General features: G+C 44.4%; 1 non-coding gene across 1 annotated transcript; it reads left to right on the top strand.

The window, feature by feature from the left end:
- Positions 1–681: 681 nt before the first annotated feature.
- On the top strand, positions 682–871 carry LOC134400973 (U2 spliceosomal RNA). Its single transcript, XR_010025610.1, has one exon. It is a non-coding gene; the product is annotated as a U2 spliceosomal RNA (small nuclear RNA).
- Positions 872–24920: the final 24049 nt, after the last annotated feature.

Consider the following 24920-nt stretch of genomic DNA (forward strand, 5'->3'; position numbering starts at 1 on the left):
GCTTTTAAAGTATCTTTTTGTATTTTGTGCTTTGATTTCCTGTACACAGCTCCGATATCCTTCGCTGAGAGTGGTTTACAAATTCTATAATGAATGAATGAATAAATAAATACAAAATTATAATATTAAGAAGAGCTGCTTCCGCTCCCCAGACTGTGCAACAGATCTCCCATGGAAGCCATTGGCTTGCTCCTTAGTGCCCACATCCTTAGTTCCCTCACTCTAATGCTAGTGAGCATAATCAGTAGCAGCACACGAAGCCCCGTGTCCTTTCCCCCCTTTTTCTTTTTGTCCATGCTTGGAATCAGATTTCATAAGCATTATACAGAACTTGGACAGATGAAGTCTAAATCAAGGGAAGGAGGATCAGGGTGTGTATCTTCGGGGATGTGGGGGTGTCTGCCAGCTACAGACCTGCCACTGCCATCATTGTGCCACTGTGGATTTTATTTATTTATTGCATTTCTATACCGCCCAATAGCCGAAGCGCTCTGGGCGGTTCACACAAATTAAAAACCGTTCAAAACATAAAACAAACAGTATAAAAACATGATATAAAATACAATATAAAAACACAACCAGGATAAAATCAGCAGCAGTGCAGAAATACAATTTTAAAATACAAATTTAAAACAGCCAAGTTAAAATTAAATTTATAAACTGTTAAAATACTGAGAGACTATCGCTTCTCGGCCTTTTGGCTAAGATCAAGTGTAGTATCTATTCTTATCAGTTTAATATCTGATATGTCTCTATTTGAGGACTATATATTAAATGGATTTTTGGGACTGGGAGATGGAATAGGAGCTTGCTCCATCCACTCCACGCATCGACCTGGTATTGCAGTACCTCCAGGAACCGTGCACCAAAAAAACAAAAACAAAACAAAAAACAAAACAAAAAAAATACTGAGAGACTAAAAAGGTCTTCACCTGGCATCGGAAAGAATATAGTGTAAGTGCCAGGTGAACCTCCTTAGGGAGCTCATTCCACAGCCGGGGTGCCACATCAGAGAAGGCCCTCCTCCTGGTAGCCACCTGCCTCACTTCCTTTGGCAGGGGCTCACGGAGAAGGACCCCTGAGGATGACCTTAGGGTCCGGGCAGGTACATACGGGAGGAGGCGTTCCTTCAGATAGCCTGGCCCCAAGCTGTTTAGGGGTTTAAATGTTAATGCCAGCATTTTGAATTGGGCCCAGACCTAAACTGGCAGCCAATGAAGCTGGAAAAGGACTGGTGTGATTTCAGCAGCAAACTGCAATGGAGGCTTAAAATGACATCCATTGCAGTTTGCCAAAACACCATGTTTTGGGGGCACTGATGAATTTTGTTGGTGCAGCAGGTACACTACAGGTGGGGGTTGAAGTGATGGTATGTTCTGAATGGTGGTTGTTCATTCACAGTGTGGAAAACAATAATCCCTTGCCATGGACAATCTTCACAATTTGCTCATTTGTCGTAACTAGGGATGGCGGAGATCTCCGCAATGAAATTGAATGAGTTCGGATTTCTATGGATCTGACTCTCAGATGCTGCAATGGACCAGCTTTTCCCAAATTGCATGGATTTCTCAATCCAATTTTACTTCTAATTTCTGGAATTTTGTGTAAATTTAGTTGTAGAAAAGTACGTAAAATAAAAATAAAAAATGGCCCTAAATGTGCATTTCCCCCATAGCTAAAGCATGAAAATGTGCATTTGGGGGGATTTGCATATTTGGAGGGGAATTGCACATTTTTGGGGTGGATTTATGCATTTGCATTGTGCATTGCGCATTTGCACAAATTGGAAAAAAGAGACCCGATTCCCTCGACGAGCGGATGATAGAATGAAAGGCATCTAACAATCTGTGAAATGCAGACAGAACAGATTTTACAAAAGCCATACATTTCTAATTGTAACTCTCCCATCCTTTTGAATCTGTGATATTTGATGGGAACGTCATTGTACTGTGAAACAACAAAGCATCCAAAAAACCTGTTCCCATTCATTTGACAGAGGACAGTTCTGGGGCAGGCGTGATAGCCACCACTTGTTGAAAGCCACAATAAGCCCCTCCATGTGGCTGCTGATCTTGTAGAGTGCTTTAGTGGTCCCATGGGCTGACCATGTGGTCAGCTGATTTTCTCACATAGCAAAAGAGAATGAATGAACAAACACAAACCAGAGAGAGAATGTGTCTGCAGTAGCCTAGTAAAAAAATCCCAATGCATTGTTGACAAATGACCAGCCACACAGAGCAGCCAAATAGCTTCCACTTGGCAGCTGAAACACAAGGACCAGCCAGTAAATAATTTTTGTTTGTTTGTTAACAGTTTTAGATTCCCCCCCATTTCCCAATACAATAAAACAGTAATCGCTTCTCCCCTCTTCACCCCAATCCCTCTCTTTTAGCTTTCCTTCCCCCTTCTTCATATTGTCCTGTATTTAAAGAATAACGATTATACGCATATAAGCAAATTCTTTAAGCAAAAATGGGATAAATAGTTACATCGAATATAAATACAATCTTATAAAGGGGCTGTGTCCCATGAAAAGGAAAGGATGCCAAATTACTAAAAGAAAATAAATTAGAATTAATATAAGGGAATGTTCTTGAATTGTATGCAGAGTCATATGATCCACTGCAAAACTAGTACAGGCCCGCAAAGAGAAAAGAACTTTAAAACGACGAGAACAACAGTGGAAGTTTCTAGAAGCAAGCATAGATGAGGTATCTTTTCTGTGCAGTAGAAAGATGGGAGCACCCTCGGTATCAGTCATATATTATAGAAATACAACCATGCAGGATACAGAAAACCAAATATTAGCAGTCATCTAGTGACATAGATGATGACCTTGGTTTCTCAGTGTGTCATGCTGGATTTGGCAGAGAGCCCGGCAACAGACCTTGATACAAGGTAAATCCTGGGACAGATATATAACTTCACCGCCAGTGTTATGAAGGAATCCATCTAGTTTGAGATAAAAGTAGAGCCCATTTTTATAGCTCTAAGAGTTAACAACGGAATGCAGGTGATGGCATTCAAGGTCTGTATTCCAAAACAGACTCCTGATGCATGCTTTGTTGGATATGCATTTTCAAAAGTGTAAACTAATGCGTAAATGAGCCAAGGAGCACTCCCATTGATCGATTAGTTAATTGATTTTATTTGTACCCTGCATTTCTACTAAGAAAAATGGCACTCAAGGCAGCTGCCATAGCAATAAAAATACATATCATAATAAGGAAATCGTTGACAATTTGCTACCCTTTAACGGGACCTCAAAAGTTGCCACCTGCCTGGTGGTAGAGCTGGCCCTAACCTGCACCATGCTTGGGCTCAGAATTAGACGTATTTCAGCCCTTTTGAATTAGTGGAATGAAGCACATCAACTCTTCTTGGATCCACTGATTTTTATATGGTAATTCATTTAAATGCATGCAACTTTTAACATTATTTGCATTGAGGCTTAGCTGCCACCTACCAAACAAAGCAAAAGCAGAAAATCTGACTGCAGAATGAAGGCTTGCCTCCTCCTCCTCCTCCTCCTCTTCCTCTTCCTCCTCCTCCTCCTTCTGTCTGTGTTCTTTTCTTTTTAAAAAAGCCCAGGAAAAATCAGGACTCCTCAGCACTTTCAAAACAGACTTGAAATCATGATGGAAGGGTATTCTAAAAGCTTCAAAACTAAAAGACAAACAAAAGAAACCTGTATTATATGTATCAGTATGGATACATATCCATACTATATTATATTTATCAGTATTTGCTGAATCCAAATCAGTGTCTGCCACACAGGCCAGAGCTAGACCTAAGGTTTATCCCAGGATTGTCCTGGGGTCAAACCTGTTCCTCTAAGTGTCACACAAGGCATCCAGCGCTCAGGCAGGGATGAACCCGGGATGATCCTGGGATAAACCTTAGGTCTAGCTATGGCCACAGTGATTGAAGGCTTCAGAGCATAGTCAAACGAGAATGGAGGAGTAGCTGAATACAGTAATGGTCATCATAAAGGTGTATCCTAGAAAAATATTTCTTAAGCTGTGAGCTAGGGACACATAGGTGTCCTGGGGGGAATCTACACTATTGTACCTATAATGGTACATAGGGCTTTGATTGCATCACTGGTCACATGACTCATTAGTTATAATGTTTTATAGGTGGATTATATTCCGTTTTACCTTACCATTATAACCCTTCTGCACTGTTGTTAGCTTTCAATGTGCAGTCTTCTATCGTTGTATTCCCTGTCACATTGTAAATGCAATGGCACATGATCCTCCACTCTCCTTCCTGTTTGGGACAACTTCCTCTCTGCGCCATCATCCAACCAAAATCACTAAAAAATGGAAGTGGGAGGATCATAGAAGAGACAGTCTGGGCATTGGAAGGATCATAGAAAGGATGGAATCAAGGATCAGGCAACTGGGCAACAAAACAGTGTGCTCCGGAATAACTTTACAGGAAAAGGTAAGTAACGTTAGTGAGCTCAGTTAAAAATAGAAACGTTAGAATTAATAATGGAACAATGGCTAACAATAACGTTTTAACCTATAGTGTAGATTCCCCCCAGTCTAAGGTGGTCCCAAAAGTTCAACTAATAGATGAGCATAATGGAGACTAACATTGAAATCCTATGTACACTCACTAGAGAGTAAGTTCCAAGCCCTTGGTGAGGGACAGAAATTCTTCAACAAATCCTCCCAGACAGTGAATGAGCATATGAAAATGATGACCTATCACTGAAAAAGAGGCGACATTTCTTGGAATAAACCAGACCTTTCTGAATTATTTCCTTCACTCCGCTAATGGGTAATTGCACCATAAAGCTTTCGGGTATTGTCAGTGATGTACATTACACTTACTCCTGCAATAGCATCACTGTCGAAAGTGAATGCTTATAAATAAGCCGTATTTGGGTAATGCTCCTAATAGCAGGGGTTAGCAAATGCAGGTAATGTTCTGTATAATGTACAGCTACATTCATAAATCCAAGAAAAAACAAGACTTCCTCCGCCCCGTTCTTCCCTCCATGCAAATGATTTCCTCCATCTTTTTAATTTTTATTTTTATTGAAACATTCAAGGGAGGAAACAAACATAAACCAAAGTGCCCACACGCTGCTGCGTAAATGAGAACAAGCTTGCAGGGAGGCCAAAGTGGAGGCTTTAACAACGACAACAGAGGATATTCTGTTTCAATGACACCGTTAGCGTGGGGCACCTTCATTCCGCTTTCCGAAGGCCGAGTGAGAAATGAATTTAATAACGTTCGAAAAAGAACCGCAGTTCACGCAGACATAGCCTGAAGGCTGCAGGTTCCCTGATTCAAAGAGACATGACACTGGCACTCTTTGGTCATTGTGCAAATCTCTTAGTTCACAGCAGACTTCCTTAACCCAGTGCCCTCCAGTTGTGTTGGATACTGGGAGTTGTGGAGGGCGCCAGTTTGGGGAAGCCGGGTTCAAAGCAACTGAGGTAAACTCAGCAGGGCGTTTTTAATACAAAGCAATGCAAAGACGGCAATTTGGATGGTGTTCAGGGGACAGCCACTTCGACTGTGGGAGAAGCCAAGTGAGTGATTCTTATGGTTTACGGTCTCAATTTTGCTTCCATTGAACTGGCAAGCCTGGGATTTTTACACTCCATAAAAGAGAGACATATTCAGAGGTAAGGAATCGTAAAAGCCTAAGGGTGAATAATCTGCACGCATGCAGAGGCGTAAAGTTTTAGCTGCGTTTTGAGATACAGTTCAATTACTCCATTGCTGGGATCCTCCTAGATACCAACAGAGAAGGTCAAAGAGATGGCAAATGGTTGGGAAAACCGAACTAGCCATGGGCTAATTGGTGACAGCGTTTATTGTACACACAGATGAGTGAAGGCCAGAGCGCACGTTACGAGGAAGCCACCAATGGGCAGGAATTGTGAGCAATCTCTGCCCAGCCCCTGCACTTGCAAATGCTCACATTATTAGCCCCCCTCTTTATGATTTAAATAAATAAATATTTAGTTTATATGCCAGCTGCTTGCCTAAATAAAAGACAACTGAGAAGGGGCCAATTTAGCCTCTCTTAGCAGGGACTTCCATAGCCTGGGGGGCAGCCACAAAGAAGCCCCTTTCTTGCCTTCCCACCCAGTGAGTCTCTGATGACAGTGGGAGTAAGAAAAGGGCTTCCCTCCAAGGTCTTAAAACCTGATCATGCTCATATGGGACAAGCTGGTCTTTTGGGTAGCCTGGTCCCAATTCATATAGAGTTTTACAGTCGTAACAACCTTTTTGAATTGTGTCCAGAAACGGGCCAGTAGTCAGTGAAGCTGTTGTAACAAAGGGGATCATGTGCTCCCTGTATCCAGCTCCAGTATTCTGGACCAGCTGAAGTTTCCCCAACCACCACTGGAACCTTCACCTGGAAGGAGCCATTGAACCAGAGTTTCAGGGGGCCCTTTGTGCTCCCATAAAAAGCTGCTCCCAAAGTTGCAGGATCCCTTGGTCTGAAGCTCAAAGGTTCACATCCTCCAATGTGACATGAGAGGCTGGTGCAGCTCCCCAACTTTCTCAACATCCTCTGGTGTGCATTTCCAAGGAACCGCACTGCTGCATTGGGGCAATATTCAGCATAATGATCCCAGACCGCAAGGTAAATTAAGCTAGACATTATGGAGTTATCTCTCTGTGTGTGCACATGTGTGCAAACTCAACACTGGCTCTGTTGTGCTCTCTACTGCTTGCAATATGTCAACTAATATTCAGTGGGGTAATGGAGCCAGGCCTTACGGGGGTGCAGCTCCAGCACTTTATGCTTAGCAGGGATGCTGACGTTCTCTGTCACCCCCCTCTGAAGTCGCTGTTCCCTATGAGCTTAGCTGCGATCCCCACAGTAGCTGGAGGGAAGTGAATTTTCCCAGCACCTATCTGTTGTTCTACAATGTATTTTGGGGTGTCCTGTTCTCGACTGGGCAATTAAAACCCATTAGCTTTTCAAACGATCTGTTCCTGGTGGAGCTGGACACTGCTAGAAACTGGTTTGTTGATATGGATCAACACAGCAGCCTGAATTTTCGGACTCTCTTATCTGCAGCTCAGGAGGACGAGCCAAAACATGGTGGCAGTGGTGGGAAAGCAGGCTGGGGGTGGCAGGAGGAAGGCTGTCAAGGATCTGTAGAAATATACTGAAACAATGAAAAATCCAGGAAGGTTGATCTCATTGCCCAGGCGAGAGCCTCCTCATGCTCTGTTGCTCGCACATATTAAAACACAGAAAACATCAATAGAGCAATGAGCTGAGGCCTCCGAGGTGAATAGTAAGCATTCATCAGAGGGCCCATAATGGGATAAATGAGCTACAAATGGAACAATTCCATTAAAAGAATAGTTTTTAAATGGGCCGACTAATTCCCTGACATGTCTTCTTTTTTTTTAATGTTGGCAATTGGTGCAACTGCCAAAGGACGTTACGTGATCGGCGACAGGAGGGAAGGTGGTTCAAAGTACAGTAACCCGAGGGCAGCCAGCTGAAACAAAAGTCCCAGCGAAGGCTGCATGGAAACTGTTCCCAAAAGCGCCGTTTTCTCCCTCTGTGTCCCAAAGCTGCCCTTTGCGGTTTCGATTCCCGTCCCGATGTTTTCTCCTTCTCAGTGGCAGTATATCTCTAGTGATCAGATGCTGGAGGCAAACAGCAAAGGAGTGGCCATGATTCATTGGGTCTGGCTTGTGTGAGCCTCCCAAGGCCACTGGGCTGGGTATTGTTGAAGGCCACTTTCTGGATTTGCATTACAATCTGGGGCATGTCTACTCAGAAGTAAACCCCACTGTGTTCAGCAGGCCATACTCCTAGGGCCTTGCTAGACGAGGCCTTAGCGCGCTTTGTGGGCCGGTTTCCCTGCTGTGCGTCCAGATGACGCACAGGGGAATCCAGTGCCAGGCCGCACTGAGGCCTCCTCTAACGCGCCATAAGCAAAGTCGCTTATGGTGCGCCTTTTTCACAGCCCCGGCCTCAGGCTGGAGCTGCGAAACGTCTAGGAAGGTCCGTGGCTTTTTGCGGCTACTCGCGAGTAGCCGCAAAAAGCCACAGACCTGGCACAGCGCTCATACGAGCGCTGTGCCCATCGTGCCAGGGGGGGTGATCCGGGGGGTGGGAGATGGGGGAGGGAAGGCTGGACCAGCAGGAGAGGGGATGGCGGGGGGTGACAAACGGGAGATGGCGAGGGAGGATGGGGGCGATGAACAGGAGATGGCGAGGGAGGACGGGGGGGTGACGAATGGGAGATGGCGAGGGAGGACGGATGGGGGGGTTAACTAAAAAAAACCCTTACCTTCTCCGGAGTCTTCGGGCCACACGTGGCCCCTTTAAACTAAAAAAAAAAATGGCGGATGCTGCAGGGCTTGCGTCGTCCCTGCGTGTCCGGCGTCTGGAAGCTGAGGCAGCGCGCGCTAACGTTAGCGCGCCGTGGCCCCGCCTCCCTGCCGGCTTATCCTGGCAGGTCTAGCAAAGCCCCTAGTCAAGTGTGGGTAGGATTGCAGCTGAAATTAAATTTTGTTTGATCTAGCGTGGCAATTCTTAGGTTGGATCCAGATTTAAATTGGATCATCTACACTGGTGGAAAGGGACTTTCTTGTCCCCCTACCTGAGATGGCCCATCCATGCCCCAGAAAATGCTACACAGAGAACTGAATGGGGAGAACTATGATATATGTGTGTGATGGGGAAGAGGTATGACCCTCAAAATCAGGTGGAGGAACCTCCCATAAGTGGAAACCTTCCTCTCGTAGAAGGCTGATCCTGAATTCAACCCCTTACGTTCATAGCTATTCTGCAAAATCTCATGTGGGGATCTTGCACATTGCACAAACCTTCTTCCACGGATCTTTGTGTCCATTTTCCACAGGAACGATGGCCATTCTCTGGCACACAACCTTGTATTTCAGACCACCTCAGAATAATAGGTATTTATGGCTAGCACATTCTTTATACACAACAGATTTCCAGGAACCTGTCTTGCTGCTGAATAACTGCAAAGCAGTGTGATTTGAGGCAGAGAAGCAATGGGCAAAAGGGAGGCTGCTTTACCCTCCGTCTACACATGCCTTTCTCACTGCAACCATCTCTCCTCAGCTACCTTCCACCCCACAGCCAAGGGTTCGAGATGCATGACTGTGGTCTTGTGGCGAACAGCAGCTGAGGGCAGGAAGTTGCACCAAAGGCCTGCACCAAACATCTAATTAGCCATGAGCAACTATTTTTACAAGTAGGACCTGCAATAAAATGTTGCAGTATGGAATGCTCCTGTTCCAGGTATCAACATCCCTCCTTCCACAATCCATTCCATTTCCATCCACCCTGGGAAAGGTACTTGGAGAATGACTTTGCTATTAGCATACATGATAAATGATTGCATTGGGTTAGGCAGGTCAAAATGTACTTAATCCTTTTGTTCGATGAAGAAAAGAGTGGCTGGTGTGTGTTGATAACTCTGGTATAGATATTATAGGTATGAAATAGTAACCTTGACAAATCCTCTCAAAGTGCACGGCTTTTTTGGGGGTGGGGGGGGTGGGGGAAGATATGCAAGAGTGCACCTTGAATGGTGTTCCTGCTTTTCGGTCATATCTTTTTATAGCTATGTTAGCAGAGGTCTTCCATTAGCAGAGACCTTTCTCTATTTTATATGCTGCTAAATACTGATGCTTTACAAGCACTGGGACTCAAGATAAAGATCACTGACATGTTGGCTCCAACCAAGAGCAAATAGGTATAATCACCAGTAAAAAAATGTCGTTGTCCTTGGATGACCATTTGAAAGAAAGATGAAGTCATGCAACAGCTGCTCATGCAAACGTTTGCTACTATTTCTATTTATCTCAGGGTTCGACAAATCAGTTCTGTCTAATTTCTGCATCGGACTGTGAATACACACACACCAATCTGCACAAAAATCCACATTTATTTTCGCACGTGACTTTCTCCAATATACAGATTTTGGGACGTAACTTTTCCCAGTACACACATTGTTGTACACAAATTTCCCTAATATACAGAATTTTTGTACCCAATGTTTGAGCAGAGAACTGCATCGTAAAACTGAAAGGGATGCAGTCTGAAGGATGACTGTACCCCGAACCAGGCAGTAGTATGGGAAGTGCAAATTAGGTTGGTTTGCTTAAAAATGTGGACCAAAGGAAATTCTTCCTCATCCCTAGCTCAAAAACACAAGTGTGCCAAGAGAGTGCTGCTAGTGTGCCATAAGAAAGAATATTAAAAGCATTGAGAGCTTTGGCTATGGGCAGTATAGAAATGAAATGAAATGAAATGAAATGAAAACTGATACGTCCATCCAGAGAGAAAGTTGCCTGTGGTTCACAGCTCTGGCCGTGCCTCCTTCATGCCAGGGGTCATATTATTATTATTATTATTATTATTATTATTATTATTATTATTATTTCCTTCCTGTTTTCCTCTTGCAAAGATTCCATGATAGTCCTCCTCCTCTTGTGATGAAGAGGGGATTTCACCAGGTGTTACAAGCATACAAATGACACCTGCTGAAATTCCCTTTTCTATGCAACTGTTAAAGATACAGGAGCCCTGTCCTCCCTTTCCTATGGTCATCCTAGTGGTGTAGTTAGGTTATTTTAGACTCTGGATGCCATGGTCTTATAGGGCCCTGCTCTTTAGATGTACATGCATATTATTTTACTTACTTCAAAATGTGGAGAGTCAGACCTGCAGCATTTGGGAGGCCTTTTGCTCATTTTGCTGAGTGACGCTCTGGGCATTTGTCCCAAAGTCCTGCCTTGACACGGATCATCGTCATCATCATCATCATCATCATCATCATCATCATCATCATCATCATCCCACCCCATAGCCGAAGCGCTCTGGGTGGTTTACAAAGATTAAAAACACTGAACATTTAAAAACCAATATACAAAATTTTTAATCGTAAAAACCCGCTTCAAAATTGGGTTTTGGGGTGTGCGTTTATATGACACTTATTTAAACTTTAAAAACATAAAGAGCAACACAAAACCAGAACTGGGTGATTCCAGCTGAGACTAGAGGAAGGGCCTTGGGGGAGATTTGCATGAGAAAATAGACAAAAAGAAAAGGATTCACTCCCTTCTCCATCAGATGGCCTCAGATGCTGACCCCTTTCATTTTCCGCATCAGAGTGACTGCTGAGAAATTCTCCGATAAGGGGAATTAACCCTCCTTCAAATCTTAGAAGGTCAGGGACAAGGTGCCAAGGTTGGGTGGAGGGTCTGGCACAAAAATGGAAGATTTTCATCGATGCAGTCTTTGCTGGTCAAGTTATTGGCACCTTTTGGCTGATTGAATCCCCCTAAAGCTGCTTACAATTTCTCTCCCTTTCATTTCAGCGATAAGAGGGATACCAGAAAAGGGCAGGGCCAGATCAACCACAGGCTAACAAGCTCCTCTTTGCTTTTTTTTTTTAACATCCTCCCCCCCCACGCACTGCCCCACTCTGCCCTTAATTCCCCTTTCCTTGCCCTGGCTTTAATTCTCTCCCTGCAACCTCTAATCATATCTCTTTGGGAATCCAGAGCAGCCTGGATTGTGCTGCAAATGCGGCAAGCCCTTTCGGCATCAGTAGCTTGAGCAGGGCACAGCCGTGTGACTTCTTTCTGCAGCAAGAAGCCGAGGCAGGGCGTTGTGGGCCCTCTCTGCAGATGTTTGCTTTTGACAAGCTTGTATGCTAAGGAGTGCCAGTGCTGTGTAGTGGTGAGAGTTTGGACTGGAACTCAGGATACCCAGGCTGAAGACCCCACTGGTCCATGGTGTTCACTGGGTGACTTGGGCCAGTCACTGACTCACAGCTCAACTTACCTCACAAGGTTGTTATGAGGATAAAATGGAGAGGAGGAGGAAATGGAGGGGAGGAGGAGATCCTATTGATGTGCTAGTTTTCTATATGCAGGGAGTCCTTGCTGGTTTTTTAAACCACAAGGAGCTTTTAAATATGTAGAACCCCACATATGGTCTAAACTGGTATATTCCCAACAGGAATTATTCTGAAGCCCTGGGAGTCTATCCAAAGCTCTCGGACTTTGTTATCATTTCCTGGGGAGAAATTAGATGTCATTTGTTATCTATTATTGGGGTAGGCCCTCAAATTTTAATTGGTCTTAGTAAGCAGACCATATTTGTGCATTGCAAAGGGGCAGGGTCTTGATTGCGATATGAGTTGTATTGTATTGTATTTCTTTATTTACAGTCAACAGACCAATATAAAACAAGAAGATACACCATTATATAAAACAGTACAAAGTAGGGATAAAAAAAGAAGGGGGAGTGTTACAAAACCACTAAAGATACTAGATTGTTATTTGTTGTTTTCTGAAAAGGGAACAGAATTGGGTTATTGGGGCCTAGCATAGTGAAAAAGGGAGGGATATATAGATAATAAAATTGCTAATCTGTGGATTTAAGCACAATCAACATCCATAAGAGATCTGGTGCGGATGGCCAAATTCAGGAATTTGGCCACCTGCTCAGTGGTAGATTTACTGGAGCCCTGAAGTAGACTAATCAGGAGTGACTCAGGGGAGCGTCCAGGGAGACGTTGCATAATAGGACATAATAGGTCTTTCCTTGCCTGTTGGTAAAAATTGCAATGGAAGAGTTGTATGTGAACGGGTGTTCGTGTGCACACAATCATGTACAGCCCTCAACACCTCAGCATACGCTCGATGTAGCCCTCAGGGCCAAGTAACTTGTCTACCCCTGATGTAGACACGGTATTTGTTTCCTCTGAATCCACAATGAACGTCTGATGAGGAAAATCCATCCACCACCTTCATTTCTCGCCTTAAAGAACGCATTGCTAGCTTTAATTGCCCTTTTCTTAACACCCCCTGCTGACTGTGACTCACAACATTGACCGGTGTCCCCCTTTTTTTGCTGTCAGCCCCTCCCCCCTGTTTTCCAAGACTTACAAATTTATTTGCGCCTAATAGGTCTTTTGTCCTCATTCTAGGAAAAACTGTGCTGGCCTCCTTGTGGGCAGGGCCCTGCCAGCAGCACGCTGAAGAGGATTCCACCTTCAGATGCAAGTTACAAGAAATAAGTTAGGCTAAGTATAAAGCACTAGCTTTCCCCGTTTCGGTGCCCTCTAGGCGTTTAGAACTTCAAATCCCATCAGTCCCAAACTTCTGGGGGGGCATTTGATTGGAGAAGACTGTACATCACCAGCCAAACACCACGACTTGCTTATTTTCAGAGACACTTCTTATTCCTCTGACATCTTTTACCTGGATCCATAATAAAACAGCGTGACTTGGGAACCTGAAATGATTAAGCCCTTGGATGTGCTCTGTTTCAGCTGACTGCACTGCCTAACACTAATGAGTTATTAGAAAGGGGCTCTGTCTGTCCTCCTTAAGATACTGTAAGGTTGAATTTTCTGCTTGTTCAGACTAAGGGTGTTAAAATGTGGATGTTGGTGACTCTATCCAGGGAGCAAGGAACATGAAGGGCATTTCTCAATCTTTGTTCTAATGTACAGTAATGGTGTAAGGGAGTTGTCTGTTTCACCACTTTTTCCTGGCAGGAGTGGCATGCATTGCATTTCTGGTTATGGTTAAGCTGTTAAAGGCATTATGCTTCAATGACGGTGGATCTCACCAAGCCCTTAAGAAACCTCCCCCCACTCCAGTGTGCAGCAAAACCAGGACACCTATCAATCTCCCGATAAGCCTCCATCCATTTGCTTGTGTGGAATGTGTCAGGCTTGGTGGGTTACATTTTACGCAGGTCTGCTTCAACTATACATATAATGTATAAGAAATTTCAGCTTATTTTTGATCAGGATTTATCCAGTTTGCATCTTCTGAACAGGGACTGTGGTTGAAGCCTGTACATTTCTGAGCTTGCGATGTGATTCATTGTCCCCCACCCCCGCAAACGTGTTTGATGGACTTTCAAATCCATTTCAAAAATGTGCATGAAAAATGCATACTTTTGCAAACTGCACTCAAATACGGTTTCATCAATGGGAGAAGAATGTGTACATTTCAAAGATGTGCACAACTGATGCATACATTTGGGAAAATACACATGGATTTTCATTAAAAAAAGAAGAAGCTCTCAAACTGATACAGGGCTCATCTACACCAAGCAGGATATTGCACTATGAAAGTGGTATGAAAGCGGTATATGAAAGGCAGGAGCCATACTACTGCTTTATAGTGGTATTGAAGTGCACTGACAACTGTTGGGGCCCACTGACACAGACCATATACCGATTTCATACCACTTTCATAGTGTTATATCCTGCTTGGTGTAGATGTATCTTGGGTCCCAACAGTTGTTAGTGCACTTCAGTACCACTATAAAGCAGTAGTGTAGATCCTGCAGTGCACTTCAATACCGCTACAAAGCAGTAGTGTGGCTCCTGCCTTTTATATACCGCTTTCATAGTGCAATAACCTGCTTAGTGTAGATGAACCCACAGAGTCAAGCTGGAATGAGCGTCAAGATGGAATTCAGGGAGCTTTGGCAAGCTTGAGTTTTGCTGATTTGCACATCCTAGTTATTCAGGAAATTCTGACATAGGCATGGATGGAATGGTCAGTTTCAGCTTTTCTCCCATTCAAAGTTTTCAGACCTCTGTTTCCATCCTGAATATGAAGAAATGTGTCAAATAAAACAAAAATATTATTGAAAACTAACTGAAATGAAATTCTCACCTATCTGGACAGGGCAAATTCAATAGCTGGAGTTATTCCTATGGAGAAAACAAAGTTGTATCTGGTTGCCCTACGGCTCTTAAAGATGAAGAGATGGTAAAAAAAAGAAGAAGAGAGAAGTGGCACCCCTAATTCAATTCTAATAGAAGTGATTCAAAACCAGATTTTTAAGAGCTAAGCACTGAAAGCCCTCGGCCTGGATGGATTTATGTGTCCATGTTTCTCTCACATTTGAATCATTTAAATTTCAAATCCTTTCCGTCCCAAATATGAAAACAATGTATGTGTTTTGTGTGTGTGTGTGTGTGTGGTAAGTTCTTATAAAAAATGAACTGAACTGAAATTCTCATCCATTCCTAATTAGGAGTAGGAAATAGAAGTCAATAAGCAACAGAGTCCCTCTCAAATATACAGTTCTTGGATCCTACAGTTTCATTCATATTTGAGTCGCTTCAGATGAACGCCCTCCCACCTTAATGACCAAGCACCATTCATCCATCTACCCTCAGCCTGTTTGGTGGACATTTCAACTTGTCTTAGGTTTCTGATCTGTCACCTCCAAAGAATCATTTCGGTGCAGCTCCGCAGCTTTACAGCTGCCTATTCAGTGTCACTCAAGTGAAGACGGATGCAAGGACTACATTGAGAAGATCGGCAACAATATCCCTTTCATCTATCATATCACAGACTGAATCCTCCCTCCCAAGAACAGGCTGAAATGGGTACCTTGTCTCAGGAACAGTCTTAACAGGCGTGATCAATGGCCTGTCCCTAACAAACCAATTTGCCCCTCACTGCTGACTTTACTCTCTTATTTGTCCAGCATCTCCATTACCATGTAATAATATTCTAGCTCACCCAGGGCTAGAAGAGTGAAAGGAGATCATTGTCTGTTGTCTGATATTGATTCTCTATTTGCTCTGTTTGGGTGGGGGTGGGAGTGGGGAGGATCTACAGTTGCTGGGGAATATGGGGGTAGAAGTGAAGGGTGACTGCAAGGATAGGGATGTCAGTGAACAAACAAGTAGCAATGACAAAAGTGTGTGTGTGTGTGTGCGCGTGTGCACTGGAAGGTCTCTTTTGCTCACTCTACCTAGTTTATAATTCAGCCACACAGCTAGCTTCTGCTATTAGCCTGGTTCTGTAATTGCAGGAGGACAGTGAGAGTGAGCAAAAACATACTATCTTAGTTTTTTTTTTATTCCAGCCTTCCTTCAAGGAACACTTGGCACTACACCATCCCCCTTTGTTTCAATTAATGAATTAACTGAGTAAGTAAGTAATATATTGTACAGCCTACTTTTCTACATTATGGTCTCATAATGGCATGTAAAGGTTTTGTTAATGCAACAAAATTGTCACAACAGCCCTGTGAGGTAGATCACACACACACACACACACACAGAGGCCATAGCTAGACGGGGCTTTATCCTGGGATGAACCCCGGGATCGTCCCTGTGCGTCCACATAATGCACAGGGGATCCTGGGATCAGGGAGGGATGATCCCTTCCTTGCCCCAGGATCTTGCCCTCCACTTTGGCCACGGTTTTTCCGTGGTCCCGGGCTGACCCTGAGACCGTGGAATGTGTGGCCTGTTGCTGTGGGTTGACCCGGCTTTGCACGATTCCTCACGCAGAGCCGGGAGCCGCACATGGGGCGCAGCACTTCTCAGGAGCACCGCGCCCATTGGGGGTAGGATGGGGGGAGTGGGAGAAATAATTTAAATTTAAAAAAAACACTTACCTTTAACACACGAGCGTTCGTGTGCTGCTGATCCTTTTAAAAATAAAAATGGTGGACGTAACGCCTCTACTGCTGAGGTTGTCACATGTAGACAGAGGAGAGATTTCGCATTAAACACAATGCGAGATCTTCCCTCCTCTATCACGGGATAGCAGGTAGGTCTAGCTAAGGCCAGAGAGAGAGAGAAGGGGGGGGGGAAGGGAGAGATAGTGCCCTGGCCCAAAGGTAATTCAGAAAGCTTTGTTGTGTTTTGACCTGGTCTCTGTAGTCTAAACCCCAAAATGAGTACAATAGTAGGTATTGCCATGGGGGAGGAATGCCCAGGAAGATGCACAACACAGGGAAACTGGTCCTAAATGCCCAGGAACCTTGGAGTTCAAACCTCGCTTCTCCAATCATGGCTGGCCCAACTTGATAGGAAGTATAAGCAGCTGCCTGGGTGGCCGAATGTTAGTGGTTCTGGGAAGACTGAGTAGAGGAGCCCCCTCTTGCCTCACAGCATTATCCCAGACTTGAATAGGGGCTGAGATCTGGAGAAAACTGCGCACCTCCCTGTTTTTGTTTGTTCTTTGTTCACATTTCTGCCCCCTTTTCCTTGCGCCATACAAGTGAATGGAATAAAAGTGTCTGTTTTACTAGTATGAAAAGGGGAAAGAGGTATGCCACTGAGAAAGTCCTCTAAGGGGGAGTAGGAGCCACTTCTCACACTCCATTGTCCTGGATTCTGAGGTAGAGGTAGGTGCACCCCATCATCATTATCATCATCATCATCATCATCATCATCATCATCATCATCCCCAATTGAAGGCCCCTCCATTCAGCTCTATGGAACAGGAGAAAAGAGGCTTCTATGGCAGGAAATCCTTGAGGAGGAAACACATCTGAACTGCTTCTTGTAGACAACAAGACGTAGGGATAGAGAGGGGATTCATTTTCACTTAGGGTAGGAAAATGGCCTGTTTGCAAATAACTCTCCAGGTCATAGCCTCCCCCAACTCAGTGCCTTCCAGATGTATTTGACTATAACTCCCATCATCCCCAGCCAGCATGGCCAAGGTGTGGCTAGGAGTTATGGGAGTTGTAGTCCAAAACATCTGGAAGGCACCAGGTTGGAGAAAGCTGCTCTAGGGAAAGGCCTTGTGGGGAAACTGCTCATAACATGGGAACGCAACTCAGTGCTAGAGCACAGGACTTGCATGGAGGAAGGCCCAGGTTTAGTCTGTGTCAGGGCTGCTGCAGAACCTATTTCAGCCTGAGGGCCAAACTAAAGCCCTTGGGGCCCACATTCCAGTGGTGGGTGGGGCCAAATGCAAAAGAGGCAGGCGCAAAATATTTTAAATGCCACCATATTGTACCTTAAAGTTCTTCCTCAGCCCTAAGGGGCATTTCAACTTTTTAGAATGGGGAAAAATTGTGCAAAAACTGAAAAACCACCCAAAGTGATCAGCGATCAAGGGAAAGGAGGCATGATCTTCTGGGGAACCCTGTAGGGTCAGTTTGGGATTGTAGGAGGGCTGGGTTTGGCCCACAGTCCTGAGGTTGCCTGTCAAATGAAAAGGATTTCATATAGCAAGGTTGGGAAAGACCCTCACCTGAGACTGTGATGAGCTACTACTGCCAGGATGAAGAAACAGCACTGGGCTAGGTAGACCAATGGTCTAATGCTTCAGATACTTCAGTGACTGGGGAAGTCCAGTTATACACTGAGATCCATAGCCGAACAATTTCTCCTCCTTGTTCCCAAAATGGAAGGTTAATGAAAGACCCACCACCACACACACACTTCTCCCCAAAGACCATTCATTCTACTTTGGGTATTTTTAGCCTGTAATTGTTGAACAGGACAAAATGGGGGAAATTACTGGTGGACGCATTCTCTAGGATGTTGGCGGGAAGGTATTTCATATGGCTCCTTAAGTACTTTTTCAGACAGATCTTTAAAAGATCACTGAAATGAATAGACTTTTCAAGAGCATAAATCAGCCCAGTATTAGTTGATGGCACAATTATATTCTGCTCAGCCTGCCTGCGTCTGGGTCAGAGTCTCTCAAGATCAATACTTGCTTGCCGTCTCTTTTCCACGTGGCTAAAAAAAAAAAAAGCCATCAAAAGTGAGGCTTAATCAGCTCTTTACTCATAGATGGAGGTCAGGAAGCCAGCGAGCAGGCAGATCAGGAGGGCAAGGAAAGGCCAAGAGGATGTGTGTGTGGAGTTCCTATTTTTGGGGAGGGGGGAATGACAATCTGCCTCCCCTCTAGAAATGCCAAATATCACAGCACATCTTCCCCTTCCAAAATATTATTTCAGGCATGTGAGTCAAAGGCTTTAAGGCAACGTTATTCATTTTCCCACATGAGCTATATGGAAAAGAATCACACTTCTAAAACCAGGGTGTCTCTTGGTCATGCTCTGACATGGCCAAGAGATAAAGGGAGGGGAATGCAAAACAGAGCAGGGATGGGCTCAGTACTGCAGGCCAAAACTGGGCTCTTGCTGAGGGCACACCTGCCACCAGGGGCTACTGGCAAGAGCCCCTGGGATATTCTCAAACAAGATGAGGAAGAGGTTGGGGAGTAAATGCAGCACCTCAAAGCTCCTCCAAAATTGAATTCGGTTCTTGGGCAGAAAGCTGTTTGACACCCCTGATGTACAATGTCTGGTACTTCAGTTCTGCACTGGATCCAATATTCTTATTTCTTGAGAACATTCAAAGAGGTCTGCTGCATCAGACCTAGGATCTATCTAGTCTGGTTTCCTGTTTCCAGCAGTGCATGCAGACTTGAAGGAGACAATACTGCATTGTTTGTGCACTGCACCTGGTGTTCAGAGATATTCTGCTTTGAACATGGAGGTTCCATTTAGCCATCATGGCTATTAGCCACTGATGGACCCACCCACTCCACTCACAGGCAAATGTTCTGAAGAATAAAGTCCCGATTTGTTCACATGTCCCCTAATTTCAAACATAAATAAGACATTGTGGGCAACTTGTGGGCCTCCACATGTTTGGCTTGCAATTCCCATCAGCCCTAGCCAGAATAGACAATGGTGAAGGATCATGGGAATTGAAGGCCAAATTGTCTAGAGGGCAGAGGTTGCCCAATCTTGCTTCAGGCAAAAGTTGTCTGAAGAATTGATGACCTTGGCTGATGCCAAAGCGATTAACTCTGGCAACTTCCCAAAGTTATAAGGATTTTGATTGTCCTGATCCAGACTGTTATTTGCTCTGATGAAAGCCTGAGGGAATTGTAATGATATTGATGAAGGACTCCATTAAAAGAAATGAGGTTGACCACAATGTGAACAAAGCATATCTTCAAAACTAGGTAAGCAAATGTGAGCTATTACCAGAACACTGTTATTTCAGCCCAAGGGTGGGGAGGAACCCAGAGCGTGTCCGTGTAAGTAGCTTAGCAATGTGGATTTGATGTTCTGGACACCTTCCAACTTGTGTTTACATAGACAAGATTCCATTAAAACCCAGCATGGTCAGACAGATATGCTAAGGTTACCGGATGTTTGGTGTAATGAAATAGCAATAACTGAGCACACTATTTTGAAAGAAAGGGAAAAAAAGCAGGAGGAACGTTTTAAGGAATACAAATATGTCAAATATTTTGTAGATGTCTCATTATTGTTTTACTCTCTGAATAAAGTTGCTAGAAAATAAAGTGGAAATCCAGACTATGAACAAAGACATTAGAAACAGAGTTTGTGTTCCTTTCTAATGCCAATTGGATAATGCCCAAAGCTCTCTTCTGTTCTATCCACTGCACTCTCTGTTCTCAGCTAGACCTACCTGGTCTAGCGCTACGAAGGGGTGAAGATCTCACGATATTTTTATTGTGAGATCTTGCCCTCTGTTTACAAGTGGCGTGCAATGACCTCGGAGGGAGAGGATGTTGCAGCCGCCATTTTTTTTGTTAAAAAAAAAAAGAGTGCACGAACGGTTGTGCGCAAAAGGTGAGTTTTTTAAATTTTAAATTAATTTCCCTGCTCCCCCACCCCACCCCCGATGGGCACAGAGCTCCTGAGGAGCTCTGCGCCCCATGTCTGGGTCCCAGCTTTTCATGAGTAACCATGAGGAACTGGGATAAACCACGACACCCGCACATACGTTCTGCGGTCTCGGGATCATCCGTTACTGCTCTGTGTGCACATTTCTAAAATACATACATTTTGTGTGCACGTTTCCCTAATCTGCACTTTTTTGTGTGCATTATCCCCATGATGAGCTGCATTGGGAAGCTTGCAAAAATGGAGATTTTAGGATGCAACCTTCTGTCGGCTCACACCTGCCAATTGCGTAAATTTGTAAATGAAAAGAAAACCCTGGTGGAACCGATTTCTCACCTGTCTCTAGATGGTCCTAAGGCCTATGCAATTGGTAGACTGAAGCCAGAAGTGTACCTAACAGGCTAGACTCCTGTTACTCAGTGGAACTCAGCTGTTTTGTATGCACAACGTTTTCCAACCTTTATTTCACTCATCCTCACAAGCCATCCTATGAGGCAGGTTATTAACATTCCTGTCCTACAGATCTGGGAATTAAAGCTGAGATGGTGATTTAAACAGGGCCACCCAGTCAGCCTGCAAGGAAGCGAGAATTTGAACTCTGGTCTCCGAGGTCTAGGCTTGATGCTTGATCCGTTAATTTCTTTCTAGTGACCTTCAGCGTGTTGGCTTTGAGGGGGACCCACTGCTAATAAAGGAGCAGCCCCTCTTTTTCTATTCCTCCAGGCAGCAACGTCCAACAAACAATATCAGTGAGTCTCTCCTATAATTAACGGAGCTTTGGACAGTCTGAGGTTTATCTTGAGCAGGACGGATGGTTTTACACTTTCTCCTTCATATCTTCTCCCCAGCTTTATTTTGCAAATTCGATTACTGATGGCTTTAAAACTGTCCTTTATAAATTTATGGTGATGCCGTTCACACTTCCGTCTGATGCAAAGGCGAATACAAATGAGGCATTTTATTTTGAAAGCGGCGTCACAAGGCTTCCTTACCATTTCCTTGTGCCAATATAGCCTAGCAGTTGATGAGTGAAACCGTTCCTTTTGGTTCGTTGCTTGCTGTGGTACTTCAGAAGTTTTGTGAGGGTCCTAAATAAACCCAAGCGGCTGTAAATAACAAAACGACCAACCAAAACCAAACGGCCTTTGGTTGACATGGCTGCGTGAGGGCAAAGCCAAAACTCATGAAATGTGAAAGTGTAAAACTGAAATTCCATTCACTGCTTTATCTCTACTATCATGTTTGATCTAGGGGAAATTTCTATTTAAAAATATGTCTCATGGTTGTTGTATAGGTGTGCTCAGGTCTAAGGATGGGGAAGTACTTTGGGGCAGAGTGGCAGATAGATATCAGGTGGAAAGAAAGGAGGGGACCACTGTGCCAAGTTTTTGAGGGTCCTTGGGCAAGATGTCCTCAGTGGGCCACTTCCTTCAGTGAAGCTGCCTTCTCACCACCATTGCCACCAGCTGCTCTTCATCCTCGCCCTTTTTCTCATCATTGCTACCACTTCTTCACTTGAATGGCAGAGTCAGTGAGCATCTGCTGCTCCTTCTTCTCATCACCACCACCACTGGACCAGAGAGAGAGGCAGATGAGCCTGCAGGCTGCAGTGGTGAAGAGGAGGGGGTTCTTCTCAGTTGGCCTCTGCTGGGGTGTGGGCTCTTGACAGGTGCCCAACCATGCATATCCTTGATGCCAGCCCTGCAGATGGCAGTCAGGAAACAGAAATCAGGTAGGCAGCAGAAAACCAGGTGGTCTGGTTGTTCAGACGCAAACTGTGGCCTCCCTCAGCAATGGCTTGCCTTGGCTGAGAGTAAGAAGCAGACCTTGATCTCAGTGATCTCAGTGAGTTCTATGGGACTGACCCTGTGAATATATATCTGATCAAATTGCTGCTGTGAGATCACTGATGGTCTTTCAGGTGAGTAGGAAGGGAAGCGAATACAAAGCAAGGAATAGAATAGACACCTGGGCTAGTACAGACACCAAAATAGCAGTATCGAAGTGCACTGATAACTGTTGGGGCACATTACACATCCCATATACCGCTTTCATAGTGTTATTTCCTGCTTTTTTATTATCCAAAATACCACAACAAATGTCATTGGGTGTCCTATGAGGTATAAATGCACAAGAGGGTATAGAATTACCGTGATGGAATTGTAATGATTTGATACAATGTATGGATCTGATCCTAGAGTCGCAACTATTTTTTTATATCATTATAAACGTGGCAGGTTTGAGCAAATTTCCTCTGTTGAACATCTACACCTTTCTCAGTCTTGCCTTCTTCCCCTGAAAATGCTCCCCTCATTCCGCCCCTGCTATATGATCATTGTGCTTTGTATTTAGTGAAGTTAAACAGATGGCAATTGGCTTTGGAACCTACCTATGTTGGCTGTATTTTTGGTATGCAAAGCTCTATCGACCTGCATCATGAATTTCCCATACTACATGACTAACTGGCTCACCAGGCTTTTATGCTTTGCTTTGATCGGAGCTGCCCAGATATCTGTCATGGAAATCTATCATGGATTCAGTCTGTAAAGGAATAAAATTTCTAGTTAGATTTAGGACTTTGGATGTCACTTGCCCTCTAGCCAAGAAGAATGGCTTCATACTGAACGCACAACTTGATAGGGCCACACATGCTAGTGTATGGGTGCTATACACATGCAGGCACAGCATGACAAGGACATGAATGCCTTTGCTGAGATAACGCCAAAGCTGAACATTTCAACACAAAGCCCTGGCAAGTGCAGAAATTGAAATCGTTCTGGGAATCTTAATTTGTCTTATATTGTACACACACACAATTTCAAGTGTCCCCCCTCACACACACACTTATCCATCCTCCACAAGAGCCCGAAGGAATAATCCATGCTCACATCTGCCAACTATTCAGTATTCACTAAGCTAATGCAGAAGGATAAAGGGTTTAGTGTGAATACCCAAGGCATGGTCCATCGCAAATATAGGCACAATGGTTTATTTTTTAAAAATTTGGGCTAGCATGCAAAAGACAGAGAATGAGAAAGAGAGAGAGAGAGGGAGAGACAGAGACTGAGGCCTAATCTACACCTGCAGGCCTTCCGGGATGGGTGGGGGGAGGATCTCAGGCTTTCCAGCTTCCGTGATCATCCACCAGGGTCCAAATGCCAGCATGTCATCCCGGAACTGAAGAGGGACGTTCTGGTGCAGCATTGTTGTTTTTTAAAAGGGAGGAGACGTTGCACAATGGCTCTGGCATGACCCTGCACCAAAAGTAAGTTTTTTAAAACAACAACAACCCCCCTGCAAATTTGGTTCCAAAAGCCGCCAAGAGCCATCCCAGGGATGGCAAAAATGCTCCCCCGTCACCCCCGATGGACACAGACTCCCCCCCCCCCGGCAGAGTTTCATGCTCATTTGGTAAGCCCCGCTACTTGCTGGGAGGAGGGACAACCCTGGGACCAAGTGCTACACCACCTGCAGACCTTGGGGTTGTCCTAGGACTGCGGGAAAAACCATGAAAAACCCAGTCCCAGTTATCCCGGGACAACTGAAGCTTGTCCCTAGTTGACCCCTGGATCACCTGTGTATCATTTGGATGCACAGGGATGATCTCGAGCCAACTGCAGGATAACTGTCTGGTGTAGACACACACACACACACACACACACACACACACACACACGAAGAAGGGTTGATGTTAAAATTAGAAGCTATATAGTCACACATGCACTTGGTATGCGATGCTTGCCAGTGGATCACAAATCAACACCATCAACAACAACAACAGCAGCACTATCAATATATATGGTATTTTTTACAGATTTTTAAAGCTGCATATAGTGGACAGGTTAATGACATTTGTAATGCTTCATTCATAGAGCTAAGAAAAAGGCTGGAATGACACAAGGCCTACACTTCCAGTACTGACCTAAACGTTGTCATTGGCCTTGATGCTCTATAAACGCTGCTAGGGACACTGTTCTACATCTTAATGGTACAAACAAACCCGATTTGCCATCTACTGGCCATTGGAGTGGCAATTGTGCTCAATTTAGGCTGCAATTCTCTAGACATTTACCTGGGAGTAATCCCCAATGAGCTTGGTGGGATCAACTTCTGTGTACACACTCATAGGATTACTAGCAGAACTGAAAATCAGAGTTGCATTGAAATTGGGGGCCCTTGGCTTCATTGCCTTAAAAGAACAGGGATGAACAAGAGGAATCTATGGTGAGGGATGTGCAAACCATCTCGAAGCTCATTTCTGCATCGAAGCTCATTCTGACTCAGATATGTAAGCTCCCCCCCGCCATTTCTCACATGGAAATTTGAAATATTTCCATGTGAATTTTTGCAAAATATCCGATCAGACATCAACGATATTACATTGCACTAGCATAAGGGACCTCTAGCACAATGTTAATAAAGTTTCCCTAGAAATTTCCCTAGAAACCATGAAGGGTTTCCCTAGAAATTT

This window comes from Elgaria multicarinata, chromosome 6 (genome assembly GCF_023053635.1).
Source record: "Elgaria multicarinata webbii isolate HBS135686 ecotype San Diego chromosome 6, rElgMul1.1.pri, whole genome shotgun sequence".
Classification (NCBI taxonomy): domain Eukaryota; kingdom Metazoa; phylum Chordata; class Lepidosauria; order Squamata; family Anguidae; genus Elgaria; species Elgaria multicarinata.